The sequence below is a fragment of the Papio anubis genome, chromosome 10 (genome assembly GCF_008728515.1).
Source record: "Papio anubis isolate 15944 chromosome 10, Panubis1.0, whole genome shotgun sequence".
NCBI lineage: Eukaryota > Metazoa > Chordata > Mammalia > Primates > Cercopithecidae > Papio > Papio anubis.
The window spans coordinates 73,223,392-73,248,490 of NC_044985.1; the positions used below are offsets into that span (position 1 = coordinate 73,223,392).

The 25,099-nt window shown below is 39.7% G+C and overlaps 1 long non-coding RNA gene across 1 annotated transcript; it reads left to right on the plus strand.

Moving 5' to 3' along the window:
- Positions 1-1,915: 1,915 nt before the first annotated feature.
- Positions 1,916-9,141, plus strand: LOC103876382. Its single transcript, XR_004176596.1, has 3 exons — positions 1,916-2,004; positions 6,199-6,268; positions 6,557-9,141. It is a non-coding gene; the product is annotated as an uncharacterized LOC103876382 (long non-coding RNA).
- Positions 9,142-25,099: the final 15,958 nt, after the last annotated feature.

Sequence of the window (25,099 nt, forward strand, 5' to 3'; positions counted from 1 at the left end):
ATTCCCAACACTTGAGGAGGCCGAGATCACACCATTGCACTCCAGCCTGAGGGACAAGAGCGAGACTTCATCTCAAAAAAAAAAAAGAAAAGAAAAGAAAAGAAAACTTTAGATAATAAAGTGTGATGAACTCCTAGTCAATTGGCAAGTGCTCTCTTTTCCTAAAGATTCAAGCAGAGGAGGATCAGTCATCAGATACGAGGTATCCAAGGCTCCAACTGCTTGGGAGGCAGAACTCTCTAGATCTGGGAATCACAGCTCTAGGTGGGGGCCAACTCAGGAATTACTGTGAAGCCCATGAAATCTTCAGATACAAAATATACCTTAAGACGTTCTAATACAAAGTTTTGGGTGGAGGTCTAGAGACAGCAGATTTAAAACATGGGTGAGGCTCTGACAAAACTTGATGATAGTGCAGATAGTACACTTTGCTGATGATTTCAAAATCTAAGCTAAAGCACTGCTCCCAAACTAAAAATTAACGTGCTACTATAAGCCTAAACTTATAAAAAATCATGGTTGAACTCTGCTTTCTAAGTAAGACTTTTAGGGGTACTTTAACTTTTTTACTTGTTAAAGCCAGTACTAAATTGGATATTATCTCCATGCAACGTAAATGTGTTCACCATTTTATAGGTGGGAAGCATGAAGCCAGGGAGATAAGGCATTTTCCCTACATCATACAGCAAATAAACGACAGTTTGTAATATAATTCAAATATCTTCATTCAATAACTGGAAACCACAACAGTCACACAGCTAACCATTCTTGAGCATGGTTTTTAATTCTTCACATGATTTTTTGTATTTATTTTCCAATATATAATGTAGGTACTACTCTTATTCTCATTTCACATCTGGGGAAATGAAGCACAGAGTGGCTATACAATCTCTTTGAGGTCACACACAGCTAGTAAAAAGAGAGGCAGGAGTGAAATTCAGGCAGCCTATCTCCCCAGTCCATGGTCTTAACCACTATACCCTCACCCTTTATTTTTCTACCAACTTCCCCATTGTAACTGTTTGTGGGTGCTTTATTTATTAAATAACCATAAACGACCCAGGTGTAGAGCAAGTCCTCCAACAGTGCAAAGGCAAAATGAAACCACTAGGCTGTCTTTTTTGTCTAATTATCAATAACCAGGATCTGCCCAAAGGAGGCAAATGCACCCCCAACACCCCCATTACCCGCAATTCTTGTCATCACTTGTGGTCTCTTGGTTCAGGGCCTCAGTGCTCTGAGAATTCCTAACTCTACCAGAATTCACATTAATTTTACTGAGGCATTCTCTCTATGTGCACAGTTGTTTGTTTTATAGAAACGTAAACACATTTCACCACTCACTGTTGCTTAAATACCCTCTATGATATTCTTGCCAAATGGCCTAGAAATTTGAAACCTCCCATGGTAGCTCATTCCATGTTTGAACAACTTTAAATGTCAGAAATTTCTTCCTCACATTGAAATTAAATCGATCTGCAGCTGCCTTTTATTTTCCCTAGTTATAACTTTTAGGTTTAATCTGATTTTTCTTATTTTGAGCATTAAATAAAAAAGACAGGCCTCATCTCCAGGAAAAAAAAATTTAGACATGAATAAAAACTTTTACAATCTTTTGGGGAATTGCAGGGTTCTGAAGGCCTATGAATGGTCTATGGACTTTGGGCTTAGACACTCTTAATAACAGCCCTTCAAATACCTTACGACAAGTATGTTCCCCTCTTTACTGATATACTGTGTTCAAGTACTTATACCTGTCTTCTCTCTCCACAGAATTGCATCTGCTTAGATTTTGCTGCTCATTTCAGCCCATGGAAACCTTTCTAAATCCAATTCTATGATCTAATTTATTCACTTCCCCTCCTTGGAGTTGCTTTTAGGCTTCATCAGCATGCTCTAGTCTTTTCATTACAGCCAATGGAAAGATACGGGTTGGGAAACAGCTGGAAACAAAACACTGCAGTTGGCAACTAGCAACCTGCCTGTCAAAGAATGTCATTCAGTGTAAGTAGGATGTGCCCACGACATTTTTTGCAAAGATCATTTACTGGGACCAAAGTCCATGAATACACAAGGAAGTGTGCATATTTAACAAACAGAATATAATCATATGCAGTTAACTTTATTCCCGAAAGAGATCTGCTTTTGTTCTGTTTTCTTCTAGGTTGGCTTAGGTCAGGAATTGGACTAACCAACTCAGGGAGTATGAAAACACATGAGCCACATGATTAAGAGTTTAAGTACTGATTGCAAAATTTCCTTTTACAGTCTAGCATGTGACCTTATGAAGCTCACATATTTTCCCAGGTCTGAAGACCCCAAAACTTTTAGCCTTCCTACATAAATAGAATGGCTACCCAGTGGCCATCCTTTTGACTTGAAAGATTCTCATGGACACTAATTTAAATGCCATGCTTGGTATTAGGGGATACTTTAGTAGTTTAATTTACTTGTTTTAAAATAAACTTTTTCATGCTTTGAGGGCAACTTTTACTTCTAGTGTTCTAGAGTTGTATGGACAAATTCACATTCACCCTGTCCATGTGCTCCATAGATTTTATAAATGAAGTCATATCCCTTTTAGTGTTTATCACTTCAAAACTAAGAGTTGTAATGAAGCCAGCATTGGGGAGTAGAAAGAAAATTGAAAATGATCTGTCAGGGGATCCTATTCTGTTATTAACTACCCAAGAGATTGTGAACAATTAAATTATCCTTTCTGGGCCCCTTATTTCTCATATGTAAAAAAAAAAAGAGATTGTGACTTCTTCTCTAAGGCCTCCTCCTTTTTTCAAAATTCTGTCTTTTCTCATTTTCTTAAATTAGAAGGGTGTACTAAACTATCAGAAGTAAGACAAACAGGCCCGATGCAGTGGCTCATGCCTGTAATCCTAGCACTTTGGGAGGCCTAGCGGGGCAGATCGCCTGAGGTCAGGAGTTGGAGACCAGCCTGGCCAACCAACATGGAGAAACCCCATCTCTACTAAAAATACAAAAATTAGCCAGGCATGGTGGTGGGCACCTGTAACCCCAGCTACTCAGGAGGCTGAGGCAGGAGAATCACTTGAACCCTGGAGGCCGAGGTTGCAGTGAGCCAAGATCGCACCACTGCACTCCAGCCTGGGAGACAGAGTGAGGTGAGACTCCATCTCAAAAAAAAAAAAAAAAAAAAAAAAAAAAAAAAAAAAAAAACACTAACACAAAGAGCAGCATCTGGATTCCTTCCTGTGCATTAAACTGCAAACTTCAAAACAAAGTTTTAACACACAAGAACTATCATACAATATAATTTCATTTTATTCATGGTACACAGGAGATCACAGGATACAATCCCTCTAACTCAGTGGTTCCTAAACTTGGTTGCAGGTTGGAAACAACTGGGGAATTTTTAAAATGGCTTTTGCCTATATCTTAATGTATCAACCCATGTTCACACTACTATACAGATACTACCTCAGGTTGGGTAATTTATAAACAAAAGAGGTTTAATTAACTCACAGATCTGCATGGCTGGGGAGGCCTCAGGAAACTCACAATCATAGCAGAAGGCAAAAGGGAAGCAGACACCTTCTAGGCATCAGGAGAAAGAACAACGAGCAAGGAGGGGAAACCTCCACTTTTAAACCATCAGATCTCATGAGAACTATCACAAGAACAGCATGAGGGAAACCACCCCCATGATCCTCCCACCAGGTTCCTCCCTTGACACGGAGATTACAATTTGAGATGAGATTTGGATGGGGACACAGAGCCAAAATCTTACCCTCAAATCATCTGATTTAATTGGTAAAGGTAATAAGGCCAGATGGAGCAGCAAGAGTATAAAAACTTCTGCAGGTGCAAACAATTGCTCAAACTCATAGTCCTCAATTCTGGCTGCATACAAGAATCACTTGGTGATTTTTCACACCTGCCAATGCCTCGCCCCACCTCCAGATTCTGATTTAATTGGCCTGTGGGACCTGGGCCTTGATAGGCTTTAAAACTCTCCAGGTGGTTCTGATGTGCAGTCAGCGTTGAGAACCATTCTTCTATTCCCTACCACACAAGTTCTATCTAGTTGATCATCCTGACCTCCTACTCCACCCCACACTGGCCACTCATTGAATGAAAGAACCTTGGACCTTATTACAAGGTAAAACTCTACCTTCATTATATCAACCTGGTGCCAACTTCCTGCTTTTTCTCTAGGATTATAATCCTTTTATCTTGTCAATTAAAAACTGCTCCTTATCCTGTGACTTTGTTTTTTGATCTCTCAAAAGCTTCTTTTCAGATTGCAACCCCACTCCTTTCTATCACTTCCTGTCTGCTTCATTCATCACTCTCCCCAGTAGTTTGAGTGCTTTTGCCCATTACTTCAAACTTCTGGATTATCCTGACCAAATTTCTCCTATGATTCCAAGGAGAATTATTGAGAATCTAAATAATATTAAAGAGAATCTAAAAGAGACATCAAACTGAAAAAAATCTCATTATGGCCAACAACCAACCAAATGCTGGGCATAATGTAGCAACAGAATTAAAAACTCACACACATGCATTAGAATGATTTATAAAATGATGACACTTTCTTCCATGCAAACTTGGTTGTAGTTTTGGCCATGTGCTTTAAGAAAAATAAGGATCAACCCAGAAAAAGAACAGAGATGAGAACTGTATATTATCAAGGGAATTAAGAAGTTACCAAAAGAAGACGAAAGCAAAAGTTAGAACTTTATTTATAGAAAAATGAAGGCTGGCCGGGCGTGGTGGCTCAAGCCTGCAATCCCAGCACTTTGGGAGGCCGAGACGGGCGGATCACAAGGTCAGGAGATGGAGACCATCCTGGCTAACACGGTGAAACCCCGTCTCTACTAAGAAATACAAAAAACTAGCTGGGCGAGGTGGCGAGCGCCTGTAGTCCCAGCTACTCCGGAGGCTGAGGCAGGAGAATGGCGTAAGCCCGGGAGGCGGAGCTTGCAGTGAGCTGAGATCCGGCCACTGCACTCCAGCCCGGGCGACAGAGCGAGACTCCGTCTCAAAAAAAAAAAAAAAAAAAAGAAAAAGAAAAATGAAGGCTGAGGATGAATCCTTGTAAATGGGGACTAAAATTATATTGTCTCAACTATGGAATACAAAGGTGAAAAAAGAATGTTCTAGGAAAAATGAAAGGTAATATCACATAGCAATTATTTGTGAAACCCTAAAGTACTTGTACAAGGTAAAAAATGAATAGGTTTGTTGAATGCTTAGGTAAATTTGATTTTTTTTTTTTTTTTTTTTCTGAGATGGAGTCTCACTCTGTCCCCCAGGCTAGAGTTCAGTGGCACGATCTTGGCTCACTGCAGCCTCCAACCCCCGCGTTCAAGTTATTCTCCTGCCTCAGCCTCCCAAGTAGCTTGGGACTACAGCTGCATGCCACCACACCTGGCTGATTTTTGTATTTTTAGTAGAGACGGGATTTCACCATGTTGGCCAGGATGGTCTCGATCTCTTGATCTTGTGTTCCGTCTGCCTCGGCCTCCCAAAGTGCTGGGATTACAGGAGTGAGCCATTGCATCCGGCCAAATTTGATTGTTGATTGAGGCACAGTGGAGTTTACAGAATGTAAGAAAAAAACACTAACATTTAGGGAGACCTTTAAGAGTTTTTAAAGCATCTTCATATGCATGTTCTTCTTCAAGTTTTATAGAAAAATCAGAAGTTAGTGGTGTTCTGAATAGTTTGAGGCCAGTATTGTGAAGGCATCTGTCATCTGCTCCCACAAAAGTGCCTTTAAGATGCTGTCTGAAATGTCATACTGTGCCAGTCAGACCTTTACTCTAGTGGTATTTCTAGTCTTGTGACCAGAGGTGAATTTACCACGAAGCTAATGAAGCTTTAAGGTTTAACCTCCTTTTTTGCAAGAGGCTCTTTCCAAAGCCCTCAAGAGCCTGGCAATGGTTCCTACAATCATATATTTTTGTGAAGTAGCAAACATAAATTATTGTAATTTGTTGTAATTTTTTATCTTAAATGTTTACTTTTGTACATAGTCTGCATTGGTAATTTTGTATTATTTTTCTTAAAGATGGAATATGTACCCACTTCTGCTTATGATCCATTATTACTAAGTCATAGAGTCCTGCTAACCACCGAAAGACCATTAATATCCCCTCCTCCTTCTCCAACAACACTCAGCCTTTGCATTTTAGCCATTCCTTGCTCTCTCCTCAGCCATCTTCCTCATTTCTGATGACGGCCTCCTCACAGAGAATGTCTTTCCAGAGAAGACACAGAGCATTAGGTAAAGCCTTCCGATTATTCTTTTACTCTCTACACGGTCTTTCCCTGTACCATTTCTTGTCCTTTTCCTCCATCTTAGAGAAGCCGAAGAACTGGACTTCTACCTCGGAACTCCAACCTCCTCCCTGCAGGACCAGCTCTCCCCTCTCAGTCCAGTCACCCTCCCTTCTCTTGCTATGACAGACGGAGTGGGGGCTTTCCTGTTGCTTTTGGGTACCCTCAGCATTTTCAGCTCTTATGGTCTCATTTAGCAGTTTCTCTCTTCTAATTTTCCATGTCTTTAACCAAGAGGAAAAGTACAGCAAAAACTGAAAATGCCTTTCATCCTGAGCTGTTTTGGCACAAACGTCCCAGAAGGGAGGGAAGAAGATTTGTAGCAGCTGATCCTGGACCAAGCTTGGGAGCATCTAGTGCTTTCTCTCGCTGTAGATGTTGCCAAAATAGACAGTGAGAAACGTAAAAAGGAGAAAAAACAGCATGATCGTTTTGTGGGTTTTTTGTTTTTGTTTTTTTATGTTTGTTCCCCACCCCCACCCCCGACAAAGTGTGGTTTAGGTACACCTGGTTCTAAAGTCAGCCTGAGTTAGAGAGAAAGGGCAGTCTGGGGATGTGCGTCCCCGAGGAGGGTTTCTTTACACACCTCTGCATGCCACAGAACCAGGTCAGAATCACTGCTGAGCACTGATTCCAAAGTTCAGCCATGAAGATTTGAGTGTGTTCACACCACACTACCCACCCAACACAGAAAAGGGGTAAACTTTTATTTAGCAAATATTTCATAACACAGGCTTAAGCACAAAGAGCTGTAGTACTTAGAAGTTTGTCTAGAAGATGTATTATGTACACTATCTCAGAATATTTTTGTTATCATGGTTTATTCTGCATTAACTGACAGTTAATACTAACTAGTGGTTCTGCAAAATGTTTACAATATGTTATAATGCTATAATCTCTTAATTTTCTTCCCAGTAAAAAACTTCTGTTTAAATCAGATTAAATAAAGATTTTAATAAAAAGACATTTAAATAAGAGTTCAGGGCGGGATTAGCATTGTGGTTGAACAGAAACACACAGTCTGCCAAGAAAAAAAAAAAACAAAAAACAGTTGAAGGGATTTGAACTTTGCCCTAGATTTCAGTCTATGAATTTGCAGTACTTTAATGTGGCATATTTTGTTCAATCTACAAAAATCCACAATGTATATGGCAGTCCAAGACAGTGAACTTTTTGTTGCTAAATATTTAGTACAACAAAACATTAATGCTGTGCTAAAGTTATATGTTTTCACTTATTCAAGAAAAAAACTGCTGATTTCCCGGGTGCAAGTGATTTAGTAATTAAAATAAATTAAATTACAAGCAAACACGTAGCCATAGATATTTTTTCACATGCCATTTGATAGTTCTCCAGTACTAATTTGAGTACTGCTGTGCTGGGGATTTAAAAAGAGCATACAAATAGTAACCAAAGCCTGAAAACTCCTGACAATGTTAACATTCTTAACATAGAATCATTTTTGCTATGTGTATGCATCTTGACTTTTGCTCACTCATCACTGTCACCCTGGCCACTTAACTTTCAATATTAGAAGGTGCACATTCACTGAAAATGCTGAAACACAATGATATGAGATAGTCGTGCAATCTCTTGCTTAGAATTACCTAACAAAGAAAGCTCGATGACTAACACAGAATTCAGTCTATTACTAACATTGGCTATTTTTCACTCTATTCTTTACCTGAGTTCTACAAGGCTACACTGCCCGTAACATGAGAAAACAATTGGCCACACAAAAATACAGGTCATATTTTCTATTATATTAGACTAAGGCTTACAGCATAGCATATGCATGTCTGTAAAAGACAGCCAAGATATACAAGCTGAAAACAATAACCAGCATGACAACACTTTCCTAAAAGGATTGGACTAGTTACTTAGAGTTTATGACAATGGAAATGAACTCATATTCATCGGTCATCAATGCCACTTAAGGCATATGCACACTGAAAGGGCATTGTGGCCCAAACATCATGGAACACACAGCACAAAAAGTTGGGCAGACCCACCTCCTTTATAGCAATAGCCACAGCAATCATCTTTCGAATGACAGAAATACACCAGTACACCAGTACTCAGGTTAGTAAATATTGGTTACAAAGGGTTGAAAACAGTTTGATGTATTCTGTGTCTCCTTTTTGCCCACTGTACCTCGCTGCCTTTTTACTTCTCTTACTTCTGTGCTTGGCATATAGTAGAGTTTTATGTACAATATGCATGATAGGCAGAAAAGTGGATAATTTGGGATACAATGTAGCTAGGTTTAATTCTTAAAAATTAGAATTTTTAAGGATATTTGAATTGGGAGAATTATCCAGAGGGGAACTCTAAAAGGTGACCTATTTATAGTGCAACTCAAAAAGGTGTCATTAATTAATTGATTCATTAATTCGTTCAACAAATATTTATTGGCTATCTTTTGTATACAAGGCATTATGCTATGCTCCTATGACTCAGTGATCAAGGGGACTGCTGTAGTTTGAATGTCTCTTCCAAAATTCATTTTGAAATTTAATTGCCATTGTGATGGTATTAAGAGGTAGGACCTTTAAGAGGTGATTGGATCAGGAGGGCTCTGCCCTCATGAATGGATGGATTAATGCCATTATCATGAGAGTGGGTTACTTATTGTGGGACTGGGTTCCTATAAACTAATGAAGTTTGGCTCCCATCCTCTCTGTCTCACAAGCTTGCTTGCTCTTCTACCTTCCACCACGGGATGATACAATACGAAGGCCCTGGCCGGATGCTGGCACCATGCTTTCTGTCTTTCCAGCCTGCATGAATGATAAATAAACACATTTCTGTTATTAGTTACCCAGTCTCAGATATTCTGTTATAGTGGCAGAAAACAGTTTAAGTCAAGGACAAATCTGGACACAGATCTCACCGAATTTACATTCTAGTGGGGAAAATAGTTTTTTTAAAAAGAGCACATAAATAATGACATAATTATAACTGTGATCAGTGCTAAGATGGAAAACAATGTTGGAAAAATTAAAAGGTGAGCACCCAATCATGCAGGACCTTGTAAGCCATATCAAGAATTTCTTTTGTATCCTAAGAGAAATGGAAAACATTTTAGGATTTAAATCAGGGATATAACTTTTTTTTTTTAAATGGAGCCTTGCTCTGTGTCCCAGGCTGGAGTGGCATGATCTCAGCTCACTACAACCTCTGCGTCCCAGGTTCAAGTGATTGTCCTACCTCAGCCTCCTGAATAGTTGGGATTACAGGCCCCCACGACCATGCCTGGCTAATTTTTCGTTTTTAAAGACTAGTGGTCTATACGTAGAAAAAAATGGAGGAGATGAGCAAAGAGAGATGATGACAGCAGTGTGGGTGAAAGTAAAGGTCCAGTTGGGAGGCTATTGCTATAGTTCATGAAGGAGATGGTGGCAGCTGAGCCAGAAGCACAGCAATGGATATATGAAGAAGTAGACAGTTGCAAGGTTCGTCTACAAGGTAATGCCTTGACAGATGTTTTAAAACAGACAAGAGTCAAGGATAACATTAGCATTTCTGTTATGAGCAATTGGGAGAATGGGGGGTAGGGAAATTGAGACTATATAAATTAAGAGTAGATTTGATGGACTAAAAAATGAGTTCAAATCCTGACATGTAAAAAATTGAGATGTATGGGCTGGGGATGGTGGCTCATGCCTGTAATCCCAGCACTTTGGGAGGTCGCGGCGGGCAAATCACAAGGTCAGGAGATCAAGACCATCCTGGCTAACACGGTGAAAGCCCGTCTCTACCAAAAAATACAAAAAATTAGCCAGGCGTGGTGGCGGGCACTATAGTTCCAGCTACTCAGGAGGCTGAGGCAGGAGAATGGCGTGAACCTGGGAGGTGGAGCTTGCAGTGAGCTGAGATCGCGCCACTGCACTCCAGCCTGGGCGACAGAGCAAGACACCATCTCAAAAAAAAAGAAAAAAAAAAAATTTGGATGTATGAAAGGTATCCAAGAGTAAGTAACATTTACTTAGTGACACTTACTAAGTAAATATTGCAGGTATGTCTTTGGAGCTCAGAAATGTCAGTGTTTAATATTGGTGTATATTATGTATATATCAATCTCTAAATCATTGGTGCATACATAACATTTTTTATAAGCTGTGGGAGTGTAAGAGCCATCATAGGAAAAGAATGTGAGATTAGAAAGAAACAAGGGTCCAAGACTGATCTTTGAAGAACTTCAATTTCTAAATAGAGAAGGTGGCACTCCCGAAGTAGAATGAGAAGGGTTGGCCAGATGGGGTAGCAGGAACACTAGATTTTTGTGTTATAGTAAGTTGTGTGTTACAGAAGCCATGGAAAGAAAGACTATCAAATGAGGAGAATGATCACTCAGGGAAAACCAAGTATGGGGAAGATTGGGAATAGATATTGGATTTTGTAATATGGATACCATTGAGATCTTAACCAGAACAATCTGAGTAGTGTGGTGAATTGGGGGAGACTTAGCTATGAAAGGGAAGTGAAGACATTGGGGAAATGTGCACAGATAACTCCTTCTAGAAGTCTGATCGTGGGTAAGATCTTGAAGTTCTATCCTGGGTTATGTAGCCTGCATTTCTCCATTTGTAAAATGAGGATGTGAATATAACCATACTCAGAAAACAACTTGAGAAAAACAAGGGTAAATCCCTGTGCTTGGCACCATTCTGATCAATTAAGTTCACATAAGATTTACTGTGCATGTGCTAGATTCCAGGATAAAAAGATAACTAGGACGAGTGCACTCTTGCCAAGAGCTTATGATTTAATGAGGGAGACAGAATAAAATACGTGCATTTAAGAAAATGTGGTACATTTGAAAATGAAAGTACACATAATGTATTATGAGAATAAGGAAGACAGCATTTCTCAACCAGGGAATTTGAGAAGCTTTCTAGAGAAAAAGACACGTGAACTAAGTTATGAAAGAAAAAATGGGAATTACTCAGGTGGTGAGAGGAAGCAAACATACACCAGAGAGGGAAATTACGAACACAAGTAAAGGCTCAGAGATATAAAACACAATTAAAATTCTTCATACACCCTGCCCATGTACAGGGAATCTACAAACACATCGGTCACTAGAATATATTGTTGCAGTATGAGAGTTAAGTCTGGAGAGGCAAGCTCATGGATCATTTGTGTGCCATGTTAGGAGTATTTGACTTTATACGCAAGTAACTGGGTTCAAATCCAAGATCAACAACCTGTTAGTGCTGTCATTTTGGGTGAGTTACTTAAACTTCCTGAGCTTCAGTTTCCTCAATGAGAGTGTTTATTTTCAGTTTCTTTAAATGAAAACTTAAATAATACCTACATCCTAGCAAAGACATCATTAACTCTCAATTAAAATTAAAAACTGTTATTAGAGGAGGAAGTAGCCTTAGACAATTTCATCCAATCTGTTTATTCTGCATATAAGGAAATTGAGTGCTAGGGAGATTGATAACTTATCCCAATTAATGCCTTGAAGAAGCAGTAGAATCTGGAGCAAATCTAAGTTCTATTATCTAATGCTATGACACTATTGAATATCTCTTTCTTCCAGAAGTTAAAGGCTAAAGTAACCAAAAAGTGAAAATGCAGGCAGAGGACAGGTTGTCCAATGTCAAAGGGCCAGAAGAAATGCAATTTTCTGATGTTGAGCTACAAACTGAAGGTGGAAAATTAAGACAGGGACAAGAGGCCAGGTGCAAAGGCTCACATCTGTAATCCCAACACTCTGGGAGGCTGAAGCAGGGGAATTGCTTGACCCCAGAAGTTCAAGACCAGCCTGGGCAACATAGTGAAACCCTGTCTCTACGTAAAAAAATTAGTCAGGAGTGGTGGTCTGCATCTGTAGTCCCAGCTACTTGGGAAACAGAGATGGCAGGATTGCTTGAGCCTGGGAAGTTAAGGCTGCAATGAGCTGTGATCGCACCATTGCACCCCAGCTTGGGTGACAGAGGGCGACCTTATCTCCAAAAATAAATAAATAAATAAATACAGGGACAAGAGGTAAGATATAGCAGCTAGCTACCCTAGTGTAACATATATATATAATGTAACTTACATGCACATATATATGTGTGTGTGTATGTAATATATATATATATATAAAACTAGGAAGGAAAAGATATCTGAATATCTATATCCAGGTATCCAGATATTTTATATATATATATTACGAGAAGCATGGTTTTGACAGAAACAGATATTTTATGTATGTATTGCAAGAAGCATGGTTTTGACAGAAGCCAGGCCAAGCTCATAGTATTTCCATTCATCCATTTACTAGTTATGTGACTTGAGTCAACTATATTCTGTATCTGTAAAATCTGAAACTGATGTCTTACTGATTTCTAAAGAAGCTCAAATAAGTTAGCATGTGTGAACATGCTTAACAATTACCCAATACACAGGAGGCACCTAAACATTTTGTAAAATTCTTTCTAACAAGAATACCAGGCAGATCGCCACAGACACAAATTGAGTATACTTAACAATATATACCCAGACAATTTATTCTCAAGACACCACAGAGAATCTGGAAGTGGGCAGTAGACTATTTTATAGACCATTTTCTATCTTCCAGATTCCAGACTGACATGGCAATTCCTGGACAGCTGATGTCATGCTAGTCAAAAGCTGAGAGACCAAAGATCAGAGTCTGTACTGGACGTGGTGGTGCCTTTAGCTAACAAGAAAGGGACATGTGATGGGTTAGTGAGGCAGGTGTGGCACTTATCATAGAAATAAATACAACCAAAGGTAAGAAAAGTTGAAACTGGGTAAAGTAGAGAAAGAAGCAGTCCACCAATGCTCATCATGTCAAACACAAAAAGTGCTTTGGCTGGGCAGACATAAAATGCTTTCTCTGTAATTATTAGCAGCTGTTGCCTGACAATTATTTTGAGCTTACTCCAATATATAAAGTAAGACAGGACGAGTAAGCACTTTTCTTTAACTGCATGACATTTAAGGAAGAAAGCATAGAGATTTGCTTGAAGCAGTCATAGGAAGTATTTCTGTAACCTTCACATGATTTGGTATACTCCATCTCCCTGATGAAGAAAGGACGGGTCTTGACAGAACAAACTCTCAGCACAGTGTACATGAACATTTGAACCGTGTTTCATTGCTGCTTCTTTCCTTTGCTGAAGTCCACTAACTTCTCTGTCATGGGCATTTGCTAACACACCTCTTGTTGAAACAGCAAAGCAAAAAACAAAGGTAGACAAGCTCATCACATCCTTTTAATCTTTAGCCTTACAAATGTTTTGATTTATCAAATTCGTACCACCTGACACCTCTCTTTGCCTGAGATTAGACAACTAATTAAGTGTCTAGAGTGAGGACAAGAGAGAAGTAGTGGAATATAAATACCAATTGAGAGCTTTAGCTCCTGGGTATATGGTGGTGAAATTAGCAGAAGTAGGAACATGGAAGGACATAAGGGGGAAGATTTATCTGAATGCCCCATAGGACACTGAGTTGGTGTTGTCCATAAGTACTTAGATATACATATGGATCATCGGCCAAAATAGAGAAGTAACTGAACAAGATCAACACAAACCTACAATACAATGCTAGGAAGGCACCAAAAAATTGTGTGTAACCTTCTCTGTCTCTTAGATGTCAGATTTGCTTAGGAATTCAAGTAGGAACTGTAGTGGTTTAGAAAGCAAGTTTCTATCTCACCAAAGGAGGAACAGAAGACAACCAACTACAAAATCTGAAGAAGATAGACTGATTAACCTGGGGGATAAGAGAGATTTTCTAAGCCAAAAGATTGAGATCTTCACAGACAGGTAGAAAGATTAAAATGCCATCTTGAAGACCAGAAGAGATTGATATGACAGGGAAAGGACACCCCCACCTTCACCTGCCCTTTTCAGGGGCTTAGAAAAGGGGAAGATGGGTCAGTTGCTACCAAGTAAGAAATTGTGACCTCTTGTAACAAAGGAGAAGACAGCTGAGAGAACAGAAAACTATTGAGAAGCATTTTTAAAGCCACAAATAGGAATGAAAAATTGACTGGGTAAGCTTAAATATTGAGAGAAGTCTACAAAGTGATTACAGAGTATCTGGACTGATATGATGGGGGAAGATGAGGAAGAGCAGCCTCAAAGCCTTAGAGCATATTGGGTAACTAAGCATAAACAATGAATAAGCAGAAACTCTAGGCAAATATGAAGTGGTAAAAGTATATTTAGAATAAAGGGTGACATGGTTGATCAGGAATTCCTAGAGCAGTACCAAGAGACAGAAAAGAGCTGAGTCACTATTAAGAGGGAGAACTGACTCTCAACCTTTGGACACTGAGAGAGCCATTAAATAACTCAGGTCCCCAAGTGTGTTTCATTCCCCATGAGGCCCACATATAGAACTACTCCTGTGCTTCCATGAGATTTCTGTTGCCTTTCTCCTACAATTATTTTTTCATGAAATCCCTCAGTACTTAACAGAGTCTGATGTAAGTTGTCCCTTTTTCTGGCAGCCAAAATTGCCTAACATACTAAGAAGTGAACTTCATCCTTCTTACAGTGTAGTGGCCAAAAATGGATAAAATCCTATAGATGTATGCTGCCCAGTGAGGAGTAAAAAGAGATTATTACCTTCTCCACTCTGGACATTATCCCCTTTATCCTTTTATTGGCAGCCTCATCAGATTGCTGCTTATACTGACCTCTGTGCCAAGAATCCTCAATTCTTTCATTACTTATGTATTCATTCAACATATATTTATTGGGCTCCTTGTATGTGCTAGGCACTGTTCAAGGCACTGAAGATGCACAAGTAAGCTATACTGTCCCTGCCCTCATGGAGTAAATTTAGCATCTGGTGGTGGAGACAGACATTGAACAAGTATCACACTCATGGAAGTTGATTCATTTCACACAAGTGAGGAGATGGCCCCAGAACCACTCATGCTCACCATGAGGCTGTCCGCCATCATCCTCCACCCCTCCACTGGCAGCAAAACAGAGGAGCTTTCGAGCTCCCTCCCAATGGAGACTCACAGTCTCTACCACTCTCTCTCTTTATCCTCACTTACTTCAGTCAGCACAAAAAACTCAGGCCTCTCAGGAGATCCCACAAACCCAAACCCCAATATCCATAAGGCTGTAACTCCAGCTCCCACCTCATCCCCAACTCCTCCAACCCTTCTGCTGTACCCTGAAGAGTGCTCAGTGCATCATCACTACCCAACATCCTCAAAATGTCCATGAATGCTCCTCTCTCCTGAGGGCTCCAACTAAAAGCCGCCTCTTCCCTGAGTTCCCTGCTTCCTCTCCAGCCCTCTCAGGTTGTGGCCATTACAGGTCTCTAGGCCTGGAGGTGGGAAATGTGTCCTCCTTGCTCCTCTTCTAAATCTTTTTCCATCTCTCCTCCTAACCCCTACACACACACACACACACACACACACACACACACACACACACAGAGCTTTGAATCTTATGTCATCAGACAACACTATCCAGTACCTTCCCTACAGGAGTCATTTATTCACCTGTCCTTTCCTCTTTAAACTTCTCCCAACACCTTTACCCCACCCCTCTCCTGCTACTCCTAACTAATGACCCAACTCCCCTTTTCAATGATAAAACAGGAGAAATCCGAAGAGAACTTAAACGAGCTCTTCACATCTACCTGCCTAATTATATCTGAGTCATGTACTCTCCATTTTTGTCACTACTGATGAATTATTTGTACTCTTACTTAAAATTACTTGTGTGTCTACTCAAGGGCTTTGCTTTAGCAGCTCTTCCATTTCTTGTTCACACGGGGCGATGTTTCCCAATAGCTTATAAAGATAAACATGTTACACTATATATACTATATATACTCTGGAATAGATATATAATAGTGTATACCTATACTCTGGAAACCTAGCTCTCCACTTAAAAATTAGGTTGCCTTTAGCAAGTTTTGTTATGTGTCTAATTTTCAATTTCCTCATCTATCCAATGTGAAAATTAATGCCAATTTCATAAAGTTGTTGAGCAGGTTAAATGACTTATCATATACAAAGTACTTTATACAAAAAAAGCATTCAATAAATGTTAGCTCCAAATTTCCTTAACACTGCGGGTTAAACACAGGTAAACAATGGAGAAATGAAAACATTACTTTGTTCAAATGAACTGCACTCAAGCTATTCTGATAACACACTGTACAAACTTCTCGTTATCTTTCACTTCCAGCTCCTGTCTTCACAAACCTATTATTTTGACTCTACCATTCACTACAGCCAAGACGAGACATCAAAATGGTATCTATTTTTAAACACTTACTAAAGGATGCAGAAAGGAAAATCCATTTCTAATGATTTTATGCCTAATCCATGACACTTGGTAGATGAAAAATCGGTCTCCTTCTTCAACTGTAACTGTTCTTAGAAGTCACTTAATTTAAAAATATATATTAATCAATATAACATACACACATGGTAACAAAGCAAATAGGATATATGATAAAAAGCAAAAATAGCACCCATATCTTTCTCTTCTTACCCCCAATACCACATCCCAGAAGCAAACTCTTCCAATTGTTTCTGCTTGTAGTTTTAGTGGTTACCTCCCTAATTCCAGATACTATGATTTTATCTCTGTTTTGATTTATCCACTTTAAATAGTATCTAATTAATCCCATACATGAGAGCTTAAAATTCAGGTCACTTACTCATCTCTACTCTTCTCAATATATATTATTAGTATTAATAATTCTATCAGTTACCTTTATATCTTTAAATAATACATTTAAACCTCTATTTCTTATCCCATCAGCTTTTGCAGTATCTCTTGCAACTCACTTATTAAAAGCATAATTTAATGTAAGCTTCATAAGGGTAAGAAGTTTTGTCTTTTTCACCTTTCTCTGTATCTCGAGTACCTAAAACAACATCTGCACCCAGTAGGTTCTCAGCAAATATTTATGACTGCATTAATGGTATCAGTGTATTGGCATCCTTACCCTTTCTTCTACATGTTCTATTTTTCCTCTTATCCATTATACTTTTGGGTTTTTTTTTTACCATGTAAATTTATTAATATTTGCATTCAGTCCTGCAAGCACAGAAAAGCCTTCTATGCTTTATCCATAGGTGACTAGGACTAGAAGTCTTTGCTTTTCCCAAACATTGTCCAGTTTTAGAGAAGAGCCACCTGGTGTTTTGCATGTTGGTTTGGGGAAGAAGGACTGAGGTATGTACTGGTTGCAGCAGCTTCATTGCAGACTTCAAACAAATCCCCTGATTTCAACTCCAGTTCTTACTCCCTTGCTATGGACTCAGGCCAGAGACTTTCTGGGATTTTGCAGAAGAGATTGACTAATATCTCCTTGTAGCTTATCATCTATAAAATGATGAGTTTCTTAGCCTATTTCATTCACCAAGATATTCCCATTCATTTGCAATCTCCCAAAAGTTTATTAAAATAATTTGTTGGTTTATCCACAATTTCATTGTCTACAATGTCATTAGTTTACTTCTCTTTGAGCATCTCTACTTTTTTCTTAGTAGATGTTAAAATGAAATCTTGCACATCTTAAACTAGAAGCAGTAGAAGTAATTTTTAAAGTGTTCTATTTAATTTGTGTGTATGTGAAAGAATTATGGGATACAGATTATTTGTTTTAGACAACTTCTTGCCTTTCTTGCTCTGACCCTGACTTCTCACATGAACTATAATATACAGTTGATCTTTGAACAACAAAGGTTTGAACCACGCAGATCCACTTATACATGGATTTTTTTTCAATAAAAGTTACACCAAGTATGCCTTACTCTCTTGCCTCCCTCCCCTCCCACCTCTTCACCTCTTCTGCCTCTGCCACCTTAGGACAGCAAGACCAACCCCTTCTCTTCCTCCTTCTCAGCCTACTCAATGTGAAAATGACAACGATGAAAACCTTTATAATGATCCACTTAATAAATGGTAAATATATTTTCTCTTCCTTATAATTTTCTTAGTGACAGTTTCTTTTCTCTGGCTTACTATATTTAATAATACAGTATATAATACATGTACAAAATATGTGTTAATCGACTATTTGTTATCAATAAAACTTTGAATCAACAGTAGCCAATTAGTAGTTAAGTTTTGGGGGAGTCAAAAATTATATGCAGATTTTTGACTGCATGGGGGAGCTGGTGCTCCTAACCCCCATGTTGTTCAAGGGTTAACTGTGTTTAATACGTTAGTGTTGATTCTCTTAATTTTCCTTTCTTATTGTTAATTTATTTCAGAGATTTATGTTAATTATGTAATCCATCTTTTAAGACATCTTTTAAATTTGACAAAAATCTAGTTAATAAGAAAATGAATTTAAAAAATAAAACCTCCCTCCCCTCTACATACATACTGTAGATAAGCTCAAATCCTACCTCATAGAGAATCAAGAAGAGGGAGGAGTGAGGAGGGGTGAACAAGCAATTATGACCTGGCTTCTTCCTCATATGGCCACAGACCCAATGTATGGACACAACCAATGTTTCCAAGGTGATGAGTCTAGAGAATTCTAGAAAAAATGTCCAAAGACTGCCTACACTTATCATACTTCTACAGGAAGAGAAGCAATTCCCTTACCAATATTTCTTGATTTATCCAATAAACATTATTTTGGAAGGAAGGAGTGTCATATTTATTGATTATACTATGTTCTAACTCTTCTACCTATGTTACATTTTCTGATTGTTACAACAAAATTAAGAAGTAGGTATTATAGTAGACTTGTCATTTGAAGACTTAACCTTTGGGATCTTAGCTATTTGCCAGTAACCCCAAAAGTGTATAATGTGTAATTTTTCAAAAGCATTCATTTGATGCTGATGCCAAGTTGAAGGCTGAAGTAGTTGAGCAAGTCTTTAATCAGGGAGTAAGATGGAATTATTCTGAGCACCTCTATTTCAGCTTGAGTTTGTCTTCTCACCTCTCTATTGTAGCTCTCCAGAAATATTCTGTAGTATTCTCACATTTGAGGATTCCCATGCCTCAAGATTGTTACTTAAATATTTCAAGGGTCTATTATAATCCAGAGGTAAAATAATGTGACAATGTTCACTCAAGAAAAATGTCAAACTAGTATTTAAGATCATTTTATTCTGGCCTCCAAAATTCATGTTCTTCCTTTGCTACCACTAAGCTTCCCTTAATGCTGGAGATAAAACTGCAGCATTAATTCATTGTTCCCCACAAATCTATATCCCCATAAGGAAGGGGGTACCTCTCGCAGCAGCACACTATGCTTCAGGCAGGCTGAAGACTCCTCCAGAGTCAACCAGGCAACAGTGAAGCTTTGTTACAAAATTAACTCCCTCCTAACGACCAAAAGGATAAGACGAGCAAATGCAAATCACTCAATTAAATCAGTCAAGCAACCAATTTAATATCAGGTAGAGATCTGTGACCTGAGGAGAATATGAACTAATTATGAAAAATTAACAAATAAACCAAAATTGAGTTAAGAAGCAATGGCCTAAGTTCTGCCAAATTCAGAGACAGTCTATGACTCAGGCAGCCTGTGGTTCACCAGCTTCTTGGTACATTGGAGGAGTTTTATAAAACTCCATTGTTCTAGTTCATAATAAGGTGGAGTGTGAAGTGTTCCAGTTGTTTTCAGCAACAAGTAAACCAGTGCCTTTGGGCATGGGCAATACTTGGTCAATGACTGAATCTGTTCCTCCCTCCAAAGTATCTCAGCTTGGTTTCTTCAAACCAATTAACTCCGTTTTAGTAAGAGGAGGTTTGCCCATGCCTTCTTTAATGAGATTAGTAATATCAATCCTTCCATAAAATCACTAATAAAACAAACCCAAATCTTCATCCTCAATTGACTCCTGCAGATATTTATGAGTTTTTCCTACTGGGTGTCACGTATGCTGTTTGATATGGATGTGGACTCAGTTCTGTTCTTTTTTCCAAGGAAAAATTTCAAAACAACTTTTTTTAAAAAATGACATATGGGCCCTATGCCGCTTAGTTAGCTGAGATGCCCTTAGATAAGAATTGTAACCATTTAGAAGGCAGGTAGGTCAGTTAATCAATGAAATTATCAGTGTTTTCTGTTAAAGAAAATAGTACACAGAAAAGGTAAAATCTAACTCAAATTGCATATAATAACCACTGAAGACATTTACATGACACTTCAGAGTTACAGAATACCTTCACATCCATGACTTCACTGAATCCTTAGAAGATTCTTGGGAGACAGATGTTTTCTTTTTACAGGTTGAGTATCTTGCCTGAGGTGACACAGGTGCTGCATGACCGCAGCCAACTCCACTTATATATAGTTTCTTTTTTTTTTTTTTTTTTTGAGACGGAGTCTTGCTCTGTCGCCCAGGCTGGAGTGCAGTGGCCGGATCTCAGCTCACTGCAAGCTCCGCCCCCCGGGTTTACGCCATTCTCCTGCCTCAGCCTCCCGAGTAGCTGGGACTACAGGCGCCCGCCGCCTCGCCCGGCTTATTTTTTGTATTTTTTTTTTCAGTAGAGACGGGGTTTCACCGTGTTAGCCAGGATGGTCTTGATCTCCTGACCTCATGATCCGCCCGTCTCGGCCTCCCAAAGTGCTGGGATTACAGGCTTGAGCCACCGCGCCCGGCCTATATATAGTTTCTTTACTAAGAGCAAACCTGACCCCTGCTAAGTGAGGTACTGGGTTTACAACCACGAATAAGGCAATGTCTTTCTTCACACTGTGTTTGCAGTGTGCGTACACGCATTCTCAGGAAAATGTCTAATACTTGTTGGAATCAGATAGAAAGCCCAGTGCTTTTTGCCAACAGACAAGAAAACTCCAGCCAGACATGATTCCAGTTCAGCTTGACCCGACCTGCTTCAGTTTTGACCTGGGCAGATCATAAATCATGATGAAAACATTGCCCAGTACTTGTGCCCATTACCTCTTTGCCAGATCCACATGAGTTGCCAACAGACTGATTTATCAGATTGTTGTTATGAGGACGGCTAATGCCACATTCATTGTGCCAGGCAGCATCTGTGCCCAAGCTCCTCCCTAGGAAAAAGCAGCAGCAACAGTTAAAGTTGCAAGAACTAAGAGGAAACTATGACCTAAGAGAGGTCACCTATGACCACAGGTCAGCTAGGCGTGAATGAAAAATTATTCTGCTGATTTATGAAGTGGAAAATAATAACAGGAACTAGTGTTTAGTAAATTCCATGAATTTTACTGAAATCTTGTCAAAAGCCAATATGTGAATCTTTCAAACTGTTACAGCCAATGGCAAATGTTAGTGGTCTGATTAGTGGACAGTTATCCCAGCAGGCATGTAAAATGTCAGAAATGACTTTAACCTGTGTCAGCACTGTCCCTCCACCTGCCTCTCTCTGCACTGAGACACCTCCCTCTTGTATACTGAGGAATGAGATTTGTCCCTCATGTCTTTCCTGAACCCAGGGAGTTGCTCTGGCATCGCCATGACTCACTCTGCAGCTGGGAACCATCTAGAACTTGCACTGTCCTCATTGATGGAGGCCGCCCTTCCTTCACATGGGGCCAGCAACAGGAAAGGCTGTTGTTGTTTTTTTCTGCCCAACCTATTTGTTTCCCATAGTGTCACCCTACAAAGCAGTACAGGTATATCATTGTTACTGATTGGCAAACTAACCGAAGGAACTGGGCAGAAAAAGGAGTCGTTTAGTCTAAGAGAGATAGTCCAGGGGCAAAGCACCCAGCAAGTTGAGGGCCTTGCAGTAGTTCCTGCATGAACCCTCCCCAACTCATAACCTGTTGCCCTGTCTGCACCTTTCTGGTGTAATCACTGCTCCTTATGTAATCTCTGAGATGCAAACCTCCACCTTTGTAAACCCTCACCCTTAATCTCAGTGGTCATCCTCCCCTCAAGGGTTAGTAACCCTGAGTCATTCCATCTAGAGCAAATTCCAGAGGTGCTCCAGCTGAGCAGTCCAAAGTGGTGCCGTCTCAGGTAAGCATCATGTCTAGGTCTTCTCTGAGAATTTCCCATCAATGAAGGCTATAGACATTCCTCTTTCTTCAGCTATTATCCTGTGAATGACTGTCAGCCAAGATACACATATCTCTAAAGGACAGACATGCACTCTCAGGGATGGGATAGCCACAGTGTAACTAGAATCACAAAGTGGTAGCCACAAACATGTTTTATTTGGGGCTGCATTTAAAAAGAAGAGAGAGAGAGCGAGAGAATCAGTTTCTGGGGCAGACAGAATAATGGCCTCCTCCAGAACTCCATGTCCTAACCCAGAACCTGGGAATATGCTTATTTCCAAGGCAGAAGGGACTTTGCAGATGTGAATAAGTTAAGGATCTTGAGGTGAGGAGGTTATGCTGGATTACTCAGGCAGGCCCAATGGAATAGCAAGAGTCCATATAAAGGAAAGAAGCAGGCAGGAGAATCAGAGTGAGAGAAAGAGAGGTGATCACGGAAGCAGAGGGTCAGAGACAGAGATGTAAAGATGCTATGCTGCTGGCTTTGAAGGTGGTGGTGGAGGCCACAAGCCAAGAAATGTAGGTGGCATCTAAAAACCAGAGAAGGCAAGGAACTGGATTAGTCTCTAGAGTTTCAGAAGGGAGCATGGCCCAACAACACCCTGATTTCCACCCATGACAAACATCCGACCTCCAAAACTATAAGATGGTAATTTGTATTGTTTAAGGCACGGTCTGTGGTAACTTGTTACATCAGTAGGAGGCTGATACAGTTTCCACCATTTAAAAGCAGAAGTTTTGAGGTTACAAAAATAAAAAATAAAAAATATTTCAGACTACTCTTAGAAAATAGAAAAAAAAAAAATCTCTCCACAGAAGGCCTACTTTCCAGGGCAGAATTGGCATAGTAGCCTGTGCCTCTGTTAGTAGGAGAATGGGGTCTGCAGTTCTGTACCACTCCTACCTTCGCTGTGTTCTCAAATGCTGAGGGCGAAGAGCCAGCTACAGATTACTATGGACTTCGTGGTTGCGATTCATGGCTGCCCTCTTCACTTAGTACCCCGTCAACACAAGTGGTCACACTATTCTTCCTCCACCCTTTTACTGACTTGAACAATAGCCTAAATCACCAGTCATATGAAGTTTAAAAACCTGCCAGTGGAAGGCTACTGCTTTTATCTTTGCCTCTGAAAGGTATTAGACAGGAAATTGGAATGAACCAGGGATGAGAGGTAAGTGTGTCCACGGGCAAGCGAGAAGGAGGGACAGAATCATCCAGGTAAGTATCACCAGCGTGGCTCCATATGATCCCGGGTTCAGACAGTTTACTTTGACAGTATTATTTCATAGGTCATTTGTAGTAATCACCTACACAAATGAGGATTCTGCAGATTATGATCACTTGAAGTCCTGGCTTTTTATTTTTTTCAATTTGAGGGAAGAGGGAGCCTAAATTAGATTTTAGCAATGTCTGGTCAGTGATTAATGTATACTATGTTTTATAAAATTATCTTTTAAATCCAGTTAATGTTAGCCAGAATCTGGGTTGTTTTGGCTGAAAAGAAAAGCTTTGGACACAAAACAATCTTCTAATGGTCTTGAAACTAGAAATGCATAATGCTGAATGTACTTAAATAGTGCCCAAAGTAAAGAATTTCTGCCATGGAAACCACCCGCTCAGCAACTTGACCACTAAAAAATGTTTCCACTGTATAGAGAGAATCTTTGGCCAAGCCAGGAACACCAATGATGAGCTGTAAATGCCTGCAGTTATACAAAAGGCCACTTTATAAATGGCATTTGGTATTTTTCTTTTCCAGTAACACTGAATATCAAAAGGCAGCATCGACAGTACATTTCCAGAAATCATAATCATTTCCTCAGTTAAATACACCTATTCAGAGCCTTCACCTATTAACAGGCAACTTCACCTGGCTTTATTTTTATAACACCTCTGATGGCTCAACTCTGCAACTGGCCAATCATTGTGGACAGACCAGTTCTATTATTAGATTGGTTTTGAAGAGTAAGCAGTCCAGAATAGTGGCAGAGATTTATTCTCCAAAATTGGCTGTTCCCTCTCAATGTAAACTCTAGTCAAAGAACTATTCTCTCTGGAAATGGATTTGGAAAATGAGGTAGTTTTAAACTGCTTGTGTGAATACATTTTTTCTTTTCTTTCTTTTTTTTTTTGTTTTTTGTTTTGCTTTGTTATAGACAGAGTCTTGTTTTTGTCACCCAGGTTGGAGAGCAATGGCACGATTTCGGCTCACTGCACCTTCTGCCTCCTGGGTTCAAGCGATTCTCCTGCTTCAGCCTCCCTAGTAGCTGAGATTACAGGTGCCCGCCACCACGCCCAGCTAATTTTTGTATTTTTAGTAGAGACATGGTTTCACCATGTTGGCCAGGCTGGTCTTGAACTCCTGACCTCAGGTGATCCACCCGCCTCGGCCTACCAAAGTGCTGGGATTACAGGCATTAGCCACCTCGCGGCCATGAATACATTTTTCCAGGAACTAAGTCACTCTTTTCTCTGTGGTACGTGAAATGTCAATGTGCACCACATGGGTAAGCACATTGTTAACCTATTTGTTTTGGAACCTGAATTAGTGTGCTAGGGCTGTCTTAACAAAGTCTCACAAACTAGGTGGCTTACAAAATAAATTTACTGTCTCTCAGTTCTGAAGGCTAGAAATCCAAGATCAAGATGTTGGCAGGGTTGGTCCCTTCTGAGGGCTCTGAAAGAGAATCTGTTCCATGCCTCTCTCGTGGCTTCTAGTGGTTTGCTGGCAACCATGGGAATACTTTGGTTGCATCAACCTGGTCTCTTTCCAGGGTGAGGAAAGTCAACTTTCCTCCACGTTAT